Here is a 20,744-nt window from a genome sequence, read left to right as displayed (position 1 = left end):
CCCCCCCAGGGGGGATGGCCATGCCGCAATCTCTTCTCCTCCATTCTCCTCTCAGGATCTTGGGCACACACGCACACGTGCCCGGCGTGAGTTTTAAGTCACCGGGTCCGGGACGCAAACTGCAGTCGACTACGTGGGAGTTCAGCGACATAGCCATTACGTTAACTGCTGGTCCCTGATATGCAGTTTTTAAAAATGATCTCATGACCAACTTTTCCCTGGCTATGCAAATAAGTAATCTGACCCTTGTAGGCTGCAACTGAGACCTGAGCCAATGGGAACAGGCTAGCCTCATGAAGAGAGTGTAAAACAGCTCTTCGACTTCCTGAAAGTTAAGGCAGGAAGTCTTTCTCAGCCTCATCACTTGTAAAATTTTTACTTCCAGCATTACACAAACGTGAGGAATAAACACTTGACTGGAGAAACATGAGCATAAATAAATAAGAATGCCTGTAAAAACTGATTACAGTTTTACACCTAGAAGCCTGTATAGGAGACAAGAATGACAGTACAGAAGGGGAATTCATGCTCACTCCAGTCAGTAGCATCCTCACAGAGTACTCGACTGTTTCTAAGCATATGCAGGGAGGAAGCCAGACAGCTATAAGGGTTCATAGCACCTATGCTGCTTTAATGATATGTGGCACATCTGAGCATTTTTCAGAATAATTATGGGGTGATTTTTTTTTTTATTTTTATTTTTTTTTTTTAGGGAAAGTGCACAGTGTTTCTATTCCAAATGTTAAGTTTGATGGAGGAGATTTTTAGAGTAAATTATATTGCCCATATGACTATATTTCTTCCTTTCGCTCTTCTTTTTTTTTTTCTTTTTAGATATTTTTGCTATAGGGTGCATGTGCTCACCAGAGAGACAGACAGAAAGCAAGAAATCATCCCCCCCCGGGGGAGGGGCAGGGATGGCCACACCACAATCCCTTCTTCTCCATTCCCCTCTTGGGATTTTGGGTACACACACATATGTGCCAAACATGAGTTTTAAGACACTAGGTCCAGGACTCGAACCACAGTTGACTGCTTGGGAGTCCAGTGACATAAACATTACTTCATCTACTAGTCCCAATACAGCTATATTTCAACTAAAATTACTATTAAGTTGGTTGAAAATTTGAAGGAAGTAAAAAGAAGATTGTAGATTTGAGTTTGACTTTTTAGGAAGTTTCTATAGAATCCAATTGTTTGTGATTGAGGGTTTGTGTTTGTTTCTCATTCAGAAACAAAAAGCTATCAACACATTTTTTTTTCATTTTTTATTTCTTTTTTTATACATTAAATCACATTATTTAGCTTACAAAATGAATATTTCAACAGGTAAACACTTCTCCCTAGTACAGTTGATAAAACTATAAAATATCTTCAACAGATAATACCACATTTCTTTGTCCCATTAATGCTTTGCCTCCCTATTTTTCTTCTAAATGTGTTTCCTCAGACCCTCCTCTTTCACACACACTATATCTGGTAGTTACACCTATATACCGTGTTTCTATATTTTAGTCAATCAGTTTCAGTCATAGAGTGCGGACACTCGGTATATATTAAATGGGGACATACCATGTTTTTCCTTCATAGTCTGGCTTGCTTCCCTCAGCAGTAAATCTTTCATATTCATCTACTTCCTGTCAAAAGCCTGGGTTAATATTTGAGGAATAATTGTTCTTAAAAATAAAAATATTCACTTGTTTTTAATTTCTCCTTCTATGACTATTAAAATGTCATTATATTTTATTTATACATACATTTAATTTTCTAGCATTTATATATGATAAGATTATGTAGAGTGACAATGATATTTAGATTCTATTGATTTAAGTCATATTAAGTATAAGAAATCTAATATAATTTTCAAATTCCTCACATACTATTAAATGTCAAATTATTTTACTATGTTAAAGGATAAAATGAAATTCTTTATATATTTGTTTGAAGTTTTTTTTTACAACTTTATGATAAGCTGATGAATACTTAAAGAGAAATTGATGCAAAATTTTTTAAATCCAAGGAGTCTAGTACACAAAGAGCTATGTTAAAAAACATTTGCATATTTTTTATAAGAAGCTCATTGACTATCTTTCATAAATTCTTAAAGAAATCAGAAATAGAAAGCTGCAGATTCCCATGAACAGAGACAATTTGACCCTAAAAAGAAAAGTTACACCCTAGACTTGGAAAACAGGAAATTTCAGATGGTTTTTGGCAAAACACATAGTGCCTCTCCTTCTCTTGGTGTGTTCTTTTCTGAGTCTGTGCATTTTTTCATAACACAAGAATTCTCTGATGGCCAAAATTCTAGTTCCAGAAAAAAGGAATAGTAGCAACAACAGCAGCAACAATGATCAATTAATCTTAACAGCAGCAAGAAAATTATATTATCTTGTGTTTCTTCAGCAGAAATGCAAGTTTCAAAGTCCATGCAATAGGACAGGACATCTCCCAGACAGCTGGGGAATAACCTTCTTAGTGGTAGAGGGAAGGAACTATTGTCCAGAAACGGAAGCTGTGTGTGTATGAATGAGCATATTATGTGGCTTGTGAGAGATGGCAGGATAAACTACATCATGGGGTTGGGCAGGGCTGTGTGTGTTGCAAATGTATGTTTCTTTGTTATATTAGTTGCCCAAGAGATGAGCGAGAGCATAGATTTATTCCTCTTTTTGAGTGCAGAGAAAAACACCCAACAACAACAACAATAACAACAAGAACAGAGCGTGGGTGTGCTAGAAATTCCATTTGCATGAAGTATGCTGGGAAAAGCCTGGCAAGAAATTGGGGCTGGTGAAAAACAGATTCGGTGCCTATTGTTTTGTTTTATGAGTAAGCCACCAAAAAAATGTGGGTGTGTGCAGTTGGAAAGAAAATAGACTTCAACAAAATGTGTGAATCGTTTTTGTTAATTGTTAAAGAAAATAAATATTAAGCGGTTATTTTGCTCCTAAAGTTGAATTAAAATACATACAAACAAGACTATTCCTCCTCCAGTTTGTTTAAAACTGAAGGTAGCAACACAATGCAAACCAAAGCAATCAATACATCTCGAATTGTCAACTAAAGAAATGCATATTTCCTAAAACCTTTCTAAATATCTTAGTGTAATAAATCTTAGGGCTATTAAAAATGTAGCCTAACCTCCCTTTATCTTTCATTAAACTCCCAAAAGGAATGTGGTAAGTTGGAGTTTGTGAAAGTTAGAATTTAACTGATGACCTAGGCTTCTTCCTCCCCCTCAATAGTCACCATGAATCAGAGTTTTTGTGGCTGGGCAAGCACTCGGTGGTTTGTCTTTTGTTTAATTTGTTACAAGATCACACAAGCTATTTTTTCAACAGACTTTCAGAAGGCATCTTGGGAAATCCACAAAAATGGGCTGAATCATCTAACCCAAAACAGCTTATACCACATCTAACTGAATCTAAAGGGCTTGCTTTTCTTTCTTTTTGGGAGAATGTTCTCAGTCTCTGTTAGATGTAAGGATCAGGATACTAACATTGATTTGACAAGACAGGAAAGCCAAAGCAGAGTTATGAGCACAGAGAACGTGAATACTGCTTAATGGTGAGGGGAAAGTGTCTATGACACCACTTGCCAGTTGCTTGTTGTTCTGTATATTTGTGAAGAGTCAAGCTCACATGGAGACACTATCATGACAAAGTGACTGTGCTTTGAATCTATTGCTGAATATGACAGTTCAGGAGATCAGAGTGGCAATCTATCCACTATATGACATCTATCACACTCAAGGGACTGGTCAAACTAGTTTGTTTTTGTGTTTTATTCTTTCTTCTTTCTTTTCTTTTTAAATTTTTTTTCAGGTACTGCATTTTTCATTCTAAACCACAAGGCAGGTTAGGTTTCCTTTGGCCTGTGACCTAATCCTTAGGATGACAGGAGGTGCTAATTTGTTTGCCCATATCCAAGTCCAAAGAGAATGTGGCCTTTGGATTTACAATAGGATTGGATTTCAGGCTTCTAACAGTTAAAACTAGTCTTCAGTGTAAACTCAAGCAGGAGGAATGAGAGCTACACAGCGAGTGCATGAGTTGTTCAGTGTTTTGACACAGTCTCTTTTCATAGGAGAGTCACATTTCAAGCAGGGAGGCGTTCCTCCTTCTTAAAAAATGCTTGTGAAATGCATGACTCATTACACAGCTCCAAACAGCCAAAAAAAGTTCCGCAGCGTCCAGTGCAGGACAAACCACAGCTAGTCTAATATTTCAGGCTCTTGCTGAAACAGCTATTCCCATTGGGTCCAGAAGGCGAGTGGGAGTAGAGGGAGAAGGTCCTTCTTTCAGTTTCCAGAAGCATCCGGTCTTGAATGTGGTGAGGATCTATGATAGGGCTGCTCTTTGACCCCATTTTGCTTCTATTCCCCGGAAGTGTTGGCCTTTGCAGAGTTTGTGGGTATTTTTCTCTTATTTGAAGAATTTGGCTCCCATCCTGATTTGGGTAGAGAAAAGTGAGGAACAACAGTATCTCAGTTATTGACAGGATATGATAAACAAGTTTGTATGGTGGTGAACCTGCTGTGAGGAATTTCTTTAACTCCCAAAGAAAAATGCCAAAGTTGAACTTTCCATAGCACAGCAAGAGGTACCACCTTGAAAATAGATTTTGACAAAAGTGTGGCACAGTTTCAACTGAAATATAACGCAGGACCTGTGCTATGAGGTACTCGTGTTTTCCTGTTTGAGATTATGTCAACATAGACACAGAAGTAATCCCTCCCAAAGGGGACAGCTTTTAGCTTTGAAATCGAGAACAATAAAAAATAACTTCAAGTTCCATAGTAGAGTATCTTATGTTTTTAATCATATTTTTATGGGAAACTGGGTACTAAAGCCAGTTTAACACTGTGGTTTATCCCAGTAAGAAAGAACTGTGACACCATTGCATGATAATGTAGTTATGTACCAATGCATAACTCCCCACCATGGGGAGTTACATTCTTACTACCTGCCAGGAGTTTGAATGAATTCATTCCTAACAGGGAGGAAAGGCTGAGAGAGGGTCCTGTCCCTAGGCCCAGAGAGGCTCCTGTCCCTAGGCCCAGAAGGGGTCCTTCAGCATTGAAATAAAAGCAGATAGTGGACCATATTATTAGATTTTGGGGGGGTGGGGGGATTACAAGCTATGCATTGAGTTTTAAAGGGAATTTGATTTGATTTGATTTTTTCACCAAAAGAAAATATATTTTTATAATATTTGTGTTTGAATGTGAATTTTAAAACTACAGAACAATGGCTACCTTTTACAATGTTGACTCTTAAAATCAATTTAAAAATCACCTGACAATGGCCAAATACCTCTGATGAACAGAAGCCAGGTCCTTTCTACAGAAATTTCCTATGAAATGAGTCCATATTTCTTCCAAGTGCTGCAGCTTCTGTTTTCACTGTTTTTCACACTACACTGGGTGTCCCATCCTGTGATTTCTCCCATTCAAATAGATTCTTGACATAATCTCTTTTCTCATCAAAAGTTTTTGATTACTTTCTTATTTTTTTTAATCCATAAATATTTTTAAAGTGAGTTTATTTCTTCCTGAGAGAAAGAGATGGAGACTGGGATAGAGCCAAAGGAAGAGAGGCATCCCCAGCAGGGTCTTCATTCTGTATCTACCACTGTCAACTGTGTCAGCTATAATAGGCTACATATGCCTGGGTCCAGCATATTCAGTGAGATCTTACTGCCTGGCCTCCCAATATGTCTTTGCTTGTAGGTGCCTGCAGTGTCTCAAGAACTATATTGAGGCACAAAGAAGCAGGAAGCTTGCTGGGACTGCCTGTTTTGGCACAACCTTGCTGTATGTATCAGAGCTGCCATTTTTCCTCCCAATTGCCTACCTACATTGTTTGTTAAAATAGTTTGAAAAAAAAGGGGAGGGTTTCTGTGTTTAATTTCTATTATTACCATTATTAATAAACAGAATTTTGGCCCAGCTATGGTGGTACATAGATAGCTCCATCTCTTGGGAGGCTAGAAGCTGCATGGAGGGCCCAATTTAGTTCTTAGGCCAACCCCAACAGTCTGGATGTTGTTGAGCACTCCTTTCATTCCGGTTCATTGGGAGGCTGGAGCAGGAGGACAGTTACAGGCAAGACTCTGTAGAAAATACCTTTTTCTTTCTTACTTTCCCTTTCTCTCTCTCCCTTTCTCTCTCACAAGGAAAAACAAAAACAAAATATTTTTTTGTTGTTGTTTTCTGAGATCCTTGGATCCCTTGCTTCCAAGAGGGTGATTTCCTGGGTAATGATGCAGTTATCTTTGATGTGGAAAGTGGTAACTTGACATCATTGTTTGACATATTCTTGATGTATTCTCCATCCTGAAATTGTAAAACCCCCAGCTAAGGGCAGTCTAGCAATTAGAAAACTAAATTAGCATAGTGGTTTTCAAGCTCAACTATATTGATTAACCAGAAACCAAAATCAAACATCTTCAACAGCCAAATTTTGCTGGGGAGCAAGGAGAATGTTGGTCTGAATCAGGTAGTAGTATACATAATTCACTTCGCTTGTGCTCAGAGGAATTAGGAATGCCAAGAAAGCAAAGGATTGGAATGCAAGAACAGGAGCCTTTGTGTTAGGATGGTGTTGGCGGCAAACAGAGACTTTCAGTTTGTGGTGAATTTACACTGTTACTAGGGATCGGAAACAATGAGAGTTTTATGAGACTTGTTTACACACCCAGAAAATACATTTAGCTTTTAGAAGCAGGGTGCAGTGGCCAATGGCTGACATTCAGTTATTATACTCAAAATAGTTCACTTCCCAGTGGGTCAGCAAGTTCTGGAATCCTCTGTTTCAAGGTACCATGAGCCATAAATCCATATTTAATTAGCTTTGAATGAAATGCAAAAGATGATAGGCTCTTTGTGCTGAAAATGAAACTAAAACGGTCTGGCTGATTTATGTCTAATTCAGAGTTGTAATTTAATTAAAACAACATGCTGAATTTAAAAAAAAAAAATTCTCTCTGGCAAAGCCCTTCCCACGTGAAATTCAAATTCAGAGTCTTATGGCTTAGGAATTTCATGTTCTTTTTTTTTTTTTTTTTTTTTTTTTTGCCACATTGCTTAATAGGTTTATTCAATCCTCTTCAACAGCTTACTTTCTTAACTGGCTTGTTTCTCATTAAATCACTGAATTCCTTAGTGACTCAAAGTTATGAAGCTGAAGTTTGGATACAAACAAATCTTTACTTCTTAATGTAGAACTTATTTGATACTTCTTTGAATATTAACTCTCTTTTTTACTAGGCTTGTATATGGGTGAAGGTCAATCCTGGGTTTAAGTAGAAGATGCTGAGCAAGATTACAAATGAAAGAGTAGACAAAATGATAGCCTTTTAGAATTGTGTTAGAAGGGCACCAGCAGTTATCGTAATGGCTATGTTGCTGGACTCCCACATAGTCGACCACGGTTCAAGTCCCAGACCTGGTGGCTTAAACTCACACTGGGTGCATGTGCATGCATGCCCAAGATCCTGAGAGGAGAATGGAGGAGAAGGGATTGCGGCATGGCCATCCCCCCTGGGGAGTGATTTCTTGCTTTCTGTCTCTCTATCTCTCTCTGTCTGTCTGGCGAGCTCATGCGCCCTATAACAAAAACCTCTCAAAAAAAAAAAAAAAAGAATTGTGTTAGAAGAATGAAATCGAGGCATCAGTAAGAAAGTGCTACATCTAGAAAATGTACTTACCATCAAAACCTTAACTGTTATACCAATTTGACAAAGAAAAAATAGATTCCCATAAATTAAAGTTTCTACCTCCTTTTACTCTAATTAAAACAAAAAAATCTTTATTTCAGTAAAGTTTTAAAAAATAAAGCTATAAAACAACATAATTTCAAAAGAAGTTTAATACATTATTTATTTATCTTCATTCTTTTTTCTTTTTAGGTTTTTGTCATAGGGAGGGCTCCCGCACTCACTAGATAGATAGTGAGAGGGAAGGGGAGAAATTACCTTTCCCTACTCCACAAAGTGGGGATGCCACACTGCAATCCCTTCTCCTCCATTCTCCTCCTGGGATTATGGGCACACACACACATGCACCTGGTTTGATTTTCAAGGCAATATGTTCAGGACTTGAACTGTGGTTGGCCATGTGGGAGTCCAATGTCTTAATCACCATACCACCAGCTATCCCCTTATTTTCCTTTTTGGTTTTATTTGTCAGAGGGTGTGTGTGCTTGCCAGAGAGAAACAGAAACAGAGTGACAGAGTAGGAGGGAAAAGAGAAGGCATGTCCACATGGGGCACCACAATCCCTTCTCCATTTCTCCATCCTGCTAGAATCTTGGGCATGAACACAACACATACCTAACATGTTTTTGTCTATCATGGCCAGGATTTGAATGACATTGTTGGTCATGTGGGATCTGATTACCTTAACCACTAGGTTACAGGGACAGTTCAATTCATTTCTTTTAATCATTTGAACATGTACTTCCATACTTACTGTGTTCAGCTTTCATTAGCCAAAATGCCTAACACTTCATTCTCATCAAATTATGAATTATACATAATAATAAAATGCTGTGGACATTATTCCAAACAATATGTAGGACATTCCTATCACCCCAGAAAGTTCTCTGTATCCCTTTGCGATTCGTCCCCGTAGTCACTTTCAGGATTCTTCACATTGATTGACACTCACAGTGTCTCTGAGAGTCCCCAGGTCCTGAGTGCATACCTGGGAGTGTGCTCCATCTTGATGCTTCATGGAGAGCCTGGGGCAAAGCTATGAGGGGTTGGGAGGTTGTGGCTACAGCGGGGCTCGCTTCCCCAGAGGTTCTTGTCTTTCAAGCCTGTCTGTTGGTGAGAAATCAGCTGAGTGATCTCTTCTCTGGACATTATGGTTCTCTATGTCCTCCACTCTAATTGGCTTTGAAAACATTCAGTTATAATAACATAAATTATCTGCCTATTTTCTATTGTTAGAATCAGTAAATCTCTCATAACTTTTTATATCCTAAAAGAATGTAAATACTTTTCTTATATATATATTTTATACATCTCCTTTTTTTAAAAAAAAATCAGATAGTTTTAAAATTTTCTTTCTAAGCTATGGTAAGTATCTAGTCATAGCAGCCGTGCACACAGTATAGGGAAGTCTATGAGAGTGGAGGAGTCTTTAGAGCCTAGATTTCCTCCCTTTCTTACAGAGAGCTAGCCTTTGCTCCACAACACTGGTTTCACCATGTTTTGTAACTTAGCTTTTTATTTATTTATTTTTTTAAAGTTTATTAATTTATTTATTCCATAGGGACTATGTGTGTGGGAAAGACAGGTACCCTCCAACAGGGTTTTTTTTCAAACCACTGTTAATCCTCAGCCTCAGCTAACTAAGAGGATCATTGGAACACATGTACCTGGTGTGTGCAGGAGTACCTCAGGATGTGAACTCAGGACCTCCCCATGTGGTCTTAGCACCATGTAGCATTGTATTACCACTGCACCACCATGGCTGACTATGTGTGCCACTGTCTGAAGGCAACTATTTTTTAACACCCTAGAATAAGTAGACTCTCATTTTGTAAAACCAGAGCGATTTAGAGATAACTGGAAATGCCTGATTTAAAGAGAATTTTATTTTGTATATAAGAAAATGGAGTCCCAGTATTTTAAATCTATAGACAGTGTAGTAAAGCTACTTCAATTCTGACTGAAATGTTTCTAGCACTCTCTAGAATCTTGAAAATGCCAACTTAACCCTCCCTTTTTATGTAATAAATCTATCTACTACTTATAATGACCATCACTTATAATGACCATCTTGATTAACCAACCCAAAATACATAAAAGAAGAAAGGAAAACTACCCACCTTTTTTGTTTCACACAAATTATATTTAATAAGCAAACATTAATTTTATTACTAAATAAAATAAAATAACAAACAAAATGACAATTTTAAGTCAAAATGTTAGGAAAAGCAAATTTTAAATTATTATTTATCATACACGTAAATATTAAAATATTATTTGAAGCCTATATATAATATAAAATATTATTTGAGGCATATTTATATATATATGAATATGTAAGCACACTGCATATATAATAAAGAGAGAGAACTCTTGCACATTTTAGTTGACCAAATTAAAAATTGAAGATCACCAGGGAGTTAAACTACAGTGGTTAAGGCATTGGACTCCTACATACTCAATTACGGTTCAAGTCCCGGACCTGGCAGCTTGAAACACACACTGAGCATATGGGTGTGCATGCCCAAAATCCAGAGAGGAGAAAAAGAGGAGAAGGGATTACGGTGTGGCTATCTCATGCGAGGTGATTTCTTGCTTTCTGGCTCTGTCTTTCCAGTGAGCACATGCACCCTATAGCAAAAAAACTCACAAAAAAGAAAAAAAAATGAACAAATTGAAAATTGTTCGCACTAAACAAAATTTTTAGAAAAATAAGAATTTGGAGATCTTTATAACCCTAAAACTCTATTTAATGAAATTATAATTTTAAACTCCTCTTGAAATTCTTTTTATGTTGAATTTCTGACCCAGGGATTTTCTGTTTTATTTAGAGACACCTTTTTTTCTCCACTTCCAGCTGGGAAGAAAGAAAATGTATTCTTAGAATTGTAGGAAGTTGAGGCAGGAGTCCAAGAGGAAATAGCCTGGCCACTCTCCCACTTTCCCATAGGATTTTCTCCTTCTCATTCAGACATCTCATTCTGTACTCTATGAATCTGCTCCCTGCTAACAAATCACCACATTGGAATGTTCTCCCTCATACTCTGTGGTCTGAAATCTTTCATCCCTATCTGGCTCTACTGGGCAGGTACTGGGCATATTTACCTTAAGCTTAACATGTAAAGGGATGCCAAACAGCTCAGTAATTCAGACAAATGTAAGACTGTCAGAAAAGTCATGACACATTTTTGCATAGGAAAACATAGAAAAGAATACATCATGACTTTCCCAACAGCCCAATAATATTAAAAAACTAAAAAGGAGAGCAGGGGCCAAAGCTACATTGAGCCGAATTTTGAGTGCCTTGCTGGGAGCTGGTTTCTTAGTCATGATAGTGGGGCATTTAGGGTCACGGCATATGAAGAAGGCAGGAGAGGACTTCTGCTGTCAGCCTATTGGGTCTCAGATCTGGAGGACATTTTCAAAAAGCCTTAGGGTAAATTTTTAGAAAGAAATGGGCCAAGGTGAAACCAATAGCATAGTGGTTAAGACTATGGATACAAAGATGGATCCCACATGGCCAGCCATGGTTTAAGTCCTGGGCCTAGTATACTAGGCGTGTGTGTGTGTGTGTGTGTGTGTGTGTGTATGTCCACCCAAAATCCTGATGGGAAGGAGAAGTGGAGGAGAAAGGATTATGGCATAAACCATGCCTCATAGTGTTTGAGGTTACTCTCTCTTTCTCTCTCTGGCGAGTTCATGCACTCACTGGCAATTAAAAAATATGTTTTTAAATGGACCAAAGACAATAGGCAAATTAATTTTTTTATAAGGTTTTGTTCTTTTAAGTCTTATAGAACTTACTGTTTCACAATATGCAGACACAAGGTCAGGAGCGGATGTGCCGTCACCAGCCCTGTGACTTTTGAAAAATGGGTTGGTCTCAGTTTGTTAGTGTGTAAAGTGACAGTAATAGCAGTAAGAAATGGTGAGGAACAAATGGCATCAAGGCACATCTGCTGACTCATGGCACGTATGCCCCAAGCACCAGTTTTAATTAAAAGTCACAATCCAAACTGTATGATACTTAATGAATATATCTTCCTCCTTGCTTCAAAGCCCTGGCCTACCCCTGTCCTCCCTAAGAAACTATGAATACCTTGAGCTTGGAGTCACACCTTGTACATATGCATTTCCCCATGAACTATCCTCACCTGCAATCTCTCAGGAAGTATCTGTTGGGTTGAATTGGACTGCTATTCATGTCATCATACTGACTTTTTCCAAAACTCAGGTATTTGACAGGATGGGCAAAGCTGGTTGTCCCAAGTCCTAATGGAACTTAGCATCGATCTTTCTCACTTCCTCTCTCTCTCTCTCAGTCTCTCTGTCTGTTGAATGCATGTGCCCTGTAGGAAAAAAGAAAAAAAGAGAGAGAAATAAAAGTAATAAAAAATTATTTAACAATAAATAAATAAGATAAAGAAAGCAGGCAGTATTACCAATTAAGGTATGCAAGGTCGCATTGTTACTCTTTTGTGCTTGACTGGATAACATCAAGAATCAGTGGTTCCTTTTCTGAATGGGGTGAAAGCATTGCTCAGGCAGAGTCAGTTTGATGCTCTGGTGTTTATGTATCCATGTTTGTGTGTGGGAGTGGTTGGGGTAAACATTTCTGATGCTCAGCCTCTTTAAACCTGGGTCTCTGAGGGCAGGACCCAGTTATGAGCATTTTCAAAGCTCTCCTGTGATTCTATAACGTGGACCCAAGGTTGATAACCGCTGTCCTAGTCCATAGTATAATTAGAAAGAACATGAAGGATTGTGGCCACATTACAAAGGTACTCGCTGGACCCCGCTGCCTACCGATAAGGCCTACATGATATCACCTATTTGCAAGTCATTAATGATGGAAGTACGGATATTAGTCATCTGAGTGGATCAGGACTTCATTTTTAAGAATACCAACCATGAATTTTGTGGGTTAAACCCAAAATACATTGCAGAGACAAACAAAATGTTTTATCATTTTTTTAATCCTGTAATATATATTGTATTAGAAAGAAAATTTCCTACTTACTCTTACTCCAAGTTTAACTTTATGTATTCTCAACTCAGGAAACAAACTCACCTATCCATTAACTCACCCTTTTACTCATTCACTTGCTTAGCTATAAACTTCAGCTGATTTTACTTAAATTTTCCACTAGAATGTAAGCCCAAGAAGACATTGCCTTGTGTTGTTTTATTTACTAATGTATTGTCATCATCTATAACAGTGCCTGATATCCCTTAAATGCTTATATCACTTTTCTTGGGCTGCCATAACTAATACTACTGAGTGGTTTAAATGACATAAATGTATGTCTTACAGTTCTGGAAACTGGTCACTGAAATCAAAGGGCTGGCAGTGTTAGCTCTTCCTGAGGTCTCTCTCCTTGGCTTGAAGGTGGATGCCTTCTCCCTGTGTCTTCATGTGGTCAACCTCCTATACAAGTCTATGATGTAACCTCTACTTATCAGGACACCAGTCAAGCTGGATTAGGGTCTACCCTAATGAACTCAAGAAACATAATCATATTTCAAAGGCTCTTTCTTCAGAACCAGTCTCTGTGGCTTATCTATTAGCATATAGGACTGCAGAGCTAGAAACCACATGTGGTGGGTGTCTGTCCCCATCCTCCTACCCATACCCCTCCGGTTGTCTAGAAAGCAAGAGGATGCATGTGCCCATGCCCAGAATCCGGGCAAGGTGGATGACTGGAGGAAGGGGGCTGTGGCATGACCCAGCCCTATGGAGAATGCCTTTTTATATCTCATACACATATATGCACTCTATAATGAATTATTTGTTTTTAAAACTTATCTTTCTCCAAATACAGTCACATTCTGAGGCAATGTAGGTTAGGGTTTCAATATTATGGATTTGGAGGAGGAGTGCAAAATTCAATTCATAACAGTGCTCAACACATAAAAAAAGCAGAATGAATAAATAAAAATGTTTATAGCATTGGAGTTGAAGAAAAAATATTAAATGTATTTGGGATAGTTGTCACATCCCACAGGAAGTTGTTTGGGGATAGTAATGATAGTAATCCTGGGAAGGCAAGCTGCCTGTATTTTTAAATCTCATCTTCCTCAGGAGAAGTTGTATGTCAGTCCATCCTTTGCAGGAATTTGATGGGAGACAAAAGTCACAAAAAGCTTTCTCATCTTACAAAGATTGCAAAGGAGAACAGTGATTTACCATCTTCTGGCATGCACAAAGGGGGATAGAGGTGAATAGAATAGAAAGAGAAGAGCCAACTTGCCCTTCAAAGTGATCATCCTCAAGCTTCATGTGAGATGAATGTTTATAAAGAATAGCCTGAAGTCGTGGCAAGAATTTTACACTCTTGGTGAGCTGCTTCTCAGATGCCATCAGACATCAGTCAGAAAAGTGCACTCATGTCTTGCAACCTGTTGTGACCTGCCTCTGTTTTTGCGTTGAGTTTGCAATTAGGGCATTGCGCCAAAGAACCTGAAAAGCCTGCTGTGAATGGTAGCACACAGTAAAAAAATCAAAACAACAAAAAAACTTTAAAAATCTGACGTCAGATAATCTTACAGTCAGGAGAGATTAAAAAAAATACTTTCAGGTAATTAACTCTTTCTTTTAGTCTAAGTTATTGAGTGTCTTACAGAAATCAGGCTGTACAACCAACGAAGTTAAGCAGACACATTGTTACTTCCCTGTTCTTGACTGGATAGTCGAATCAGTCCTTGCCCAGGAAATAATCACATGCTGTACTTAATAGCAGTATATTTATGTGCATCCTTTGTTTCAGATTCTCTAAGGTCATCTATTCATTTCCTGTGGCAAAGTGATTAGAGATAAGAGTTGAGATTAATCTAATAGTTCAAGTTTTTATGGGTCACTTATGATGGATGAGTTAGATAGTCTTTTTTTATGAGACCAGAAATGAGAAGGCATATTGACTTTTAAGTAAATAATTACTAGTAGGAGTAAAATGAACATCAAGAATTAGTGTTTCCTTTTCTGAATGGGGTGAAAATATTGCTCATGCAAGGTCAGTTCAAATGCTCTGGTGTGTATGCATCCATGTTGGTGTGTGTAGTATGTGTATGCATATGTTAAAGCTACTGGGTCCAGGACTTGAATTGCGGTCAACTACATGGGAGTCCAGCAACATAGCCATTATGCCAGCTGCTGGTCCCTCAAATCCATTATTAATTTGACCTTCACAACATGGAGCTGGGGTTCAAATTCTACATGCTCTGACTTCAAATCCCAGGCTATTAGAAATCCACTCCCTACTGGCTCAGATTTCTGTTCTCCCTGGTTTCTAATAGCGTCCAGGTCTGATTTGACACCCACTATCACCACTATCACCTCTGACTTCCCTTCCATCCTTTTTAGTACTCTTGATTACTCTGGGTCTTTTGTAGACAACAGTAGTGGAAGTACTCTTTTTTTTTTTTTTTCTTTTTTTGGAGAGGTTTTCGCTATAGGGCACGTGCGCTCGCCAGAAAGATAGAGAGAGGCAGAGAGACAGAAAGGGAGAAATCACCCCCCGGGGAGATGGCCATGACACAATCCCTTCTCCTCCATTCTCCTCTTGGGATCTTGGGCACGCCCGGTGTGAGTTTTAAGCCACCAAGTCCGAGATACTAACTGTAGTCGACTACATCGGAGTCCTGCGACATAGCCATTACGCTAACTGCTGGTCCCAGTAGTAGAAGTACTCTCTTGGCTGGGGACAGAGATGGCTGTGCAAAAGCTCATGCTAAAATTTTAACCCAGAAAGCCTTCTTCATTGCATTAAAAAAATAATAATGATGAGGGACTGTACTGTTGTGGAACTGCCACAGGCTGTGAGCTTATGTAAATAATCCCAGAGGAGGCGCTGTGGACTCTAAAAAAGCTGGTAATTACAGTTTTGCCCTGGTATTTTCAGCTATCAAGCCTTTGGAATGTAATCTTTCCACAACCTCCTTTAAACTCCTGAGTGATAAACAATCATTTGTGTTAATTACCAAAGTGCAGCCTCTATTTGGTCCTAGGGAGTTTGTAGGGGAGAAGATTCTGAGTCCCTGACTCTAACAAGGGGTCATTTGGCCAAATCCCTCACCCCTCCTGGCCGGCATTTCTGCGTCTGTGCAATGCAATTCTTCTTCACCATCTACAGTGCCAACGCTGCTCAGAAGCCACCTTCTGGGACTTACATGCTCCAAGAGGAGCCGTGTCTATTTTTGTTTCTTCTCTTCCTCTCACAGCCAGTTCAATGTGATGCCACAAATATGGCTAGCTGTTTGAAATAATTTACAGAATTGAACATTAAAGACAAGCTCCAACCTCCCTGTGTGTATTTTGAGTATTTTATCACAAGTGTCAAGATTTTATGCGTTACAGTATGCTCATGATATTTTCCCCGTGTTTTATTTTGGGCGTGATAAAATCTGCAGCAATTAGTTTCTCACAAGTCTATTTTATGCTGAAGAATCTGTTATTTCCTATTTGTGTGAGTGCTTTGGTTCTACCTTTACCATGACTATCTTCATTCCCAGACTGATGCTCCCACTTTGGATTTGGCAGTTTTCCTTTGCTTCTGCCTTTTGGGCTATACTCAGTCCTTTGAAATGCTATTTGGTAAGATGTCAAGTGCAAATTAGGAAGATGCTATAGGTTAGTGAGCCATAAACATGATTTAAATGGAAACGTCTCTATACCAACAGGAAATGAGAGAATGTGTGCATAAAGATAATGTTCAGATGGTAATTTCGTATTTTAATCTTGTCTGCAATGTGTATATTCCTGCCACTGGAGAAAGCAAGAGAAATAGAAGCAGGTAGTATAGGATTCTTCCAGTAAATCACAGTTAACATGAAAGAAAACATTCGATTGTTCGTATAGGGAAAGTAATAAAGACGCAGTGCACATTCTCTCTGCTTTCTTCAGAATTCCTTCTTCTTACTCCATTCAGTTACTTTTAAAACTTCAGTCACACTATTAATGAAGACATGAATTCCATTGTAGGGCTTTCTTATATGGAAGAAAATAATAATTTTGTCCCGCTGAAGCCTGAAGGAAAGTGAGGACTATTGGAACAGTTTAAGCTAGACTATGTGTGAAAATGTTTCTCTTTTCACTTATTAAACTGTTGTGTTCGTTCCTTAACAAGTTTCCATTTTAATTAGTTTTGTTGGAGAGAAGGACAGTAAGCACTGAGGAGAAAATTCATGACTTCTGTAGCTAGTATTCAAAACATCACGATACACCTTCTCCAAGTATAATAACTTCTTGGATTATTGCTAGGAGATTTCTGTTTCCTCTAATTGACAGGTATTTGCAACTGCACTCACAGATTAGAACGTTGTGGATTGCATATAAAAGATTTTCTTCCTTTTTCTGGAAGTCTGGTAAGATCATGCCATACGACTTTTGTCTTAACTCTCCCATGTGTCCAGCAAAGCCTTGTGCTCAGCATAGGGCAACTCTGAAAGTGACTGCCCACTTGGAGACATGGGAAATACTTTACATACCTCCCCATTTCTTTTCATTTCTAGCAGCGGGCCCAAATTCTCTCTTTCTGTATTTCATCATGCCAATTGTAGTTTTCTACTTTTTAAAGAAATGATATTTTGCCCCATTTGCCCCTCAACCAAGCTAAAGACCAGGCTCAAAAATCTCATGCTTAGGATGCTGTCATCACAACCACTATTCAGGTGAGTATGCTGAAGTGCTTGCTAGGTGTTCACATAGCAAAGTCATTACCAGCACATGGGTGAAGCCATCATGATGGTAAGAGGCTTCCGATGAGTTCCAGAAACAGTGCAGGCAACGTGGGTTCCTGCTTTTTTGACTTTTGTTTATTGAGGGCAAATCTGAGCTGCTTAAGAACTCCCTGGTCTATGTGCCAGTTAGGGTGAGACACAGCAAGAAATGAATTCACAATTCTTACCTGGTATTATCTAAACTTAGCCAATAAAAATTGTTGTCCTGGTTATTTATAAACCAGAGCCCATGATTATTATCAGTCCATTTGAATTGGTTCATTCTGATTCTGTTTTCCTTGTGAGTCTTTTCATTAGTGAAATTTAGCAATTAGCATACACTGGAACTTGGTGCTCAAGGAGAAACTGATCAGTTTCAGCTGAGCCAAAGCTAAGTTGCAGTTGTTGTGACAGTTCTGGACCATCATCTTCAGTAGTGAGGTCTTTATTTCAACAGAGCAGGTTAGACCTTATAACATTACAATAGCTACCATCTTAAAATGTACTTTGGAAAGGAATTCTTAATGCTGTATTCAGTCACAGTTATTGATCATGCTAAAGTTTATATGGACCTTAATTGATAGTTCTTCAATCACGGGCAGGAGAAATTTCAAACCAGATTCTTTAAAAATACTGCTCCCCATAAGTGATGGTAAATCTTAGTTGTCTTATGATAACATATAACAGAGTTGTCCAGTAAAAGCAAAGAATACCTCACTGTTTAAAATGCTTTTATTATATTCATATAGAAAATCTGCTTTGAGAATGTTTTAAAGGCAAAATTGCAAGTAATAAATTGAATTCTTATTTGATTAAAATGAAAAGACACCTATGTCCAAAATTTCTCTTATTTATTTTTTGGTGAAATACATTCCTTATGAATTTCCTAGGCAAGGGGGATTCTTTGAATAAGCTTGTCATGCTGTAGCAATGAGCTTGGGTCAGGGAGCTCTTTGGGTGATTCTGATGAAAGTGAACTCTGTTCAGATATGTTGTTTTTGAGGAGAGAGGATGGGCAAATGGCAAAACAAAACAAAACCCTAAACCAGAAACCAACGCAACAACCATACCGGATGGTGCATAAGGGCGGAAGTAGGGCAGCAGCCCCTCTTGCGGGTCCCTGCGCCCTGTGTCCGGACTTCCGTTCCAGCCTCATGCGGAGTTACACGCAGCACCATCAAATGATTTCTGCAAGAGGCACGTGGAGCCTTTGTTTGTTTGATTCCTCAACAGTAGAGCAGTAGAAATAATGAATCACAAGTTACTCTGTAATGGGCCACACTGAGACATTTCACAGTATCAATCGCGTTTAAACTCTACCCACCTGTGCGAAAGAGACTCCCGCCAGCCCCAAGGACACGTGAGAATATTGCAACCCGTTCCTTCACTTAATTGAAGTTTGATAGTCTGCCCACAGAATATTTATCCAGGTGGGAGACTTTGTGTTGTGCATGTTTCTTATTACATATGTATTTAAAGGTCACCGTGGTTTATTGAAAAATAAATACATTAAAAAAGCTTAATCAATTCCCTGCTGTCTGTACCCAGATCTGTGCCAGTCTAACATTCTCAGTTTAAAAATAAGTGGCCTGGAAAGAAGGCACCAAGGGATGAGGAAAGGAGTGGAGAGGTGCTCAGGATCCATGGTCTCCATGGCAACAGTGGGGCTTTTTCCTTGGTGGTGTCTCACATCACATCAGATGCCTGAGATCAGGTTGCAGATGAGAGGGTTAAAGATCACTTCTTTTTATCTTGCTCCAACTCTTTTTATTTCAGCTGAAATAAGGCATTATTCCTCATTTTAGCAGCAAGAATAGTTTCTTTGGGATACCCAAATTCCTGGATTGACCCAATTTATCCTCAATTATTTACAGAGAAAGAAAAATATATTTTAAAAGAGTTGTACTGCCCGGGGTGACGTGTCAAGAGTTAGAAGGAAGGAGAAAAGCTCTGCTCCCTCGGAGAATGACGGCCAAGACTGTGATGAACAGAACTGGGCTGGAGGGTATGAGAAGGGACTGGAGTCCCAAGAAAGGTGGCAAAGAGGGCATCTGTGGAATTCGGTGTACCTCCACTCATCAGTTAGGTTAACCTGCCCCTTTAAAATAGAACCTCTTGGGTTCCACACTGAAGCCATCTTCATTGCAAGTGCTGCAAGCTGGAGAAAGGGGAGAATCTGTCTGAGGAGAGAGATGCCCCTGGTTCACTGCCCGCTGTGGGCTCTTCATCTGCTGTGGTCTGAATGTCTGTGTCCCTTTGAAATTTCTATGCTGAAATCCTCTCCCCACAAACACACACACCAAAGGGGTAGCATTAGGAGGTGGGGCCTTTGGGAGAAGATTAGTTCCTAAGGGGGGAGGCCTTATGAGTAGAATTAGCATTCTTATAAAAATGCAGAAAGATTCTTCCTCACTTCTACCGTGTAAGGACACAGTGAGAAGGCACCATATAGGAACCAGAATGTAGGTCTCCAGATACCAAATCTTCCAGAGCCTTTATTATAGACTTCCAGGCTCCAAAACTGTGAGAAATAACTATCTGCTATTATAAAACTCCCTGCTATATGATTTTATGTTATAGCAGTCTAAATGTACTAAGACAATTGTCCTCATGCAAGTTATAGGGAAGCCCATATTGCACCCCTTTTTCCATATGAAGTATGGATATATCAGAAAAATATGTGTGTTCTGATATACATAGGTTTGTTCTGTGAAAGTAGAAACCTTATTCTGGCAGAATTCATGGTGACATCCTTATATTGTTAATTATGACTTTAGGTAGTTGTCATTAGCCCAGATTCATCCAGGGCCAGGCAAGGGATATGAAAATCTGACAAGGGAGGCAATTGGTACTCATGTAGCCTGTGGTTAGAGGATCTCTGTCCTTCTTAAATATAATAGCTAGCATTTATAGAGGACCTGTTATGAACCAAGCATTATTTAAGAGTTTTACTTAATGACTTAATCTTCATGATATATCTATGACGTAGATGTTCTTCTTAGCCCTATTTTAAAGATGAAGAGGCCAAGACATGGAGAAGTTAAATGCCGTGCGATATCCCACATCTGAAAGGTGGAGAGCTGGGAACTGGAGCCAGGAGGCCAATGACTACACTTGTGGTTGATCAGACCTACCTCTGAGGTCTGCCCTCTGAGAGTAGGTGTTGAAAGAGAGTTGAACAATAGGATTTCAGGAGTGTTTGTTTGTTTGTTTGTTTGTTTACGTGAAGCACCCTCAACGCAATCTGGTGCCGCAGTCCCCCTCACGTTCACCCTCCCAGCCAGCTGGATCATGTGCTCAAGCATCTG

General features: G+C 38.9%; 2 long non-coding RNA genes across 2 annotated transcripts in view; both read left to right on the top strand.

The window, feature by feature from the left end:
* LOC102485374 (uncharacterized) overlaps positions 1-20,580 on the top strand; it is a 21,120-nt gene extending 540 nt beyond the window's left edge. Inside the window, exons 2-3 of the long non-coding RNA XR_333449.1 lie at positions 19,311-19,441; positions 20,439-20,580. This is a non-coding gene — a long non-coding RNA (uncharacterized LOC102485374). The remainder of the gene's footprint in view (positions 1-19,310; positions 19,442-20,438) is intronic.
* LOC102484807 (uncharacterized) overlaps positions 1-20,744 on the top strand; it is a 272,769-nt gene that overhangs the window by 251,449 nt on the left and 576 nt on the right. The window lies entirely within an intron of this gene.

Source organism: Tupaia chinensis, unplaced genomic scaffold (genome assembly GCF_000334495.1).
Source record: "Tupaia chinensis unplaced genomic scaffold, TupChi_1.0 Scaffold000052_1, whole genome shotgun sequence".
In the NCBI taxonomy this organism is placed as follows: domain Eukaryota; kingdom Metazoa; phylum Chordata; class Mammalia; order Scandentia; family Tupaiidae; genus Tupaia; species Tupaia belangeri.
The sequence above is the reverse complement of the archived record's forward strand: the minus strand, read 5'-3'. Positions and strand labels throughout refer to the sequence as shown.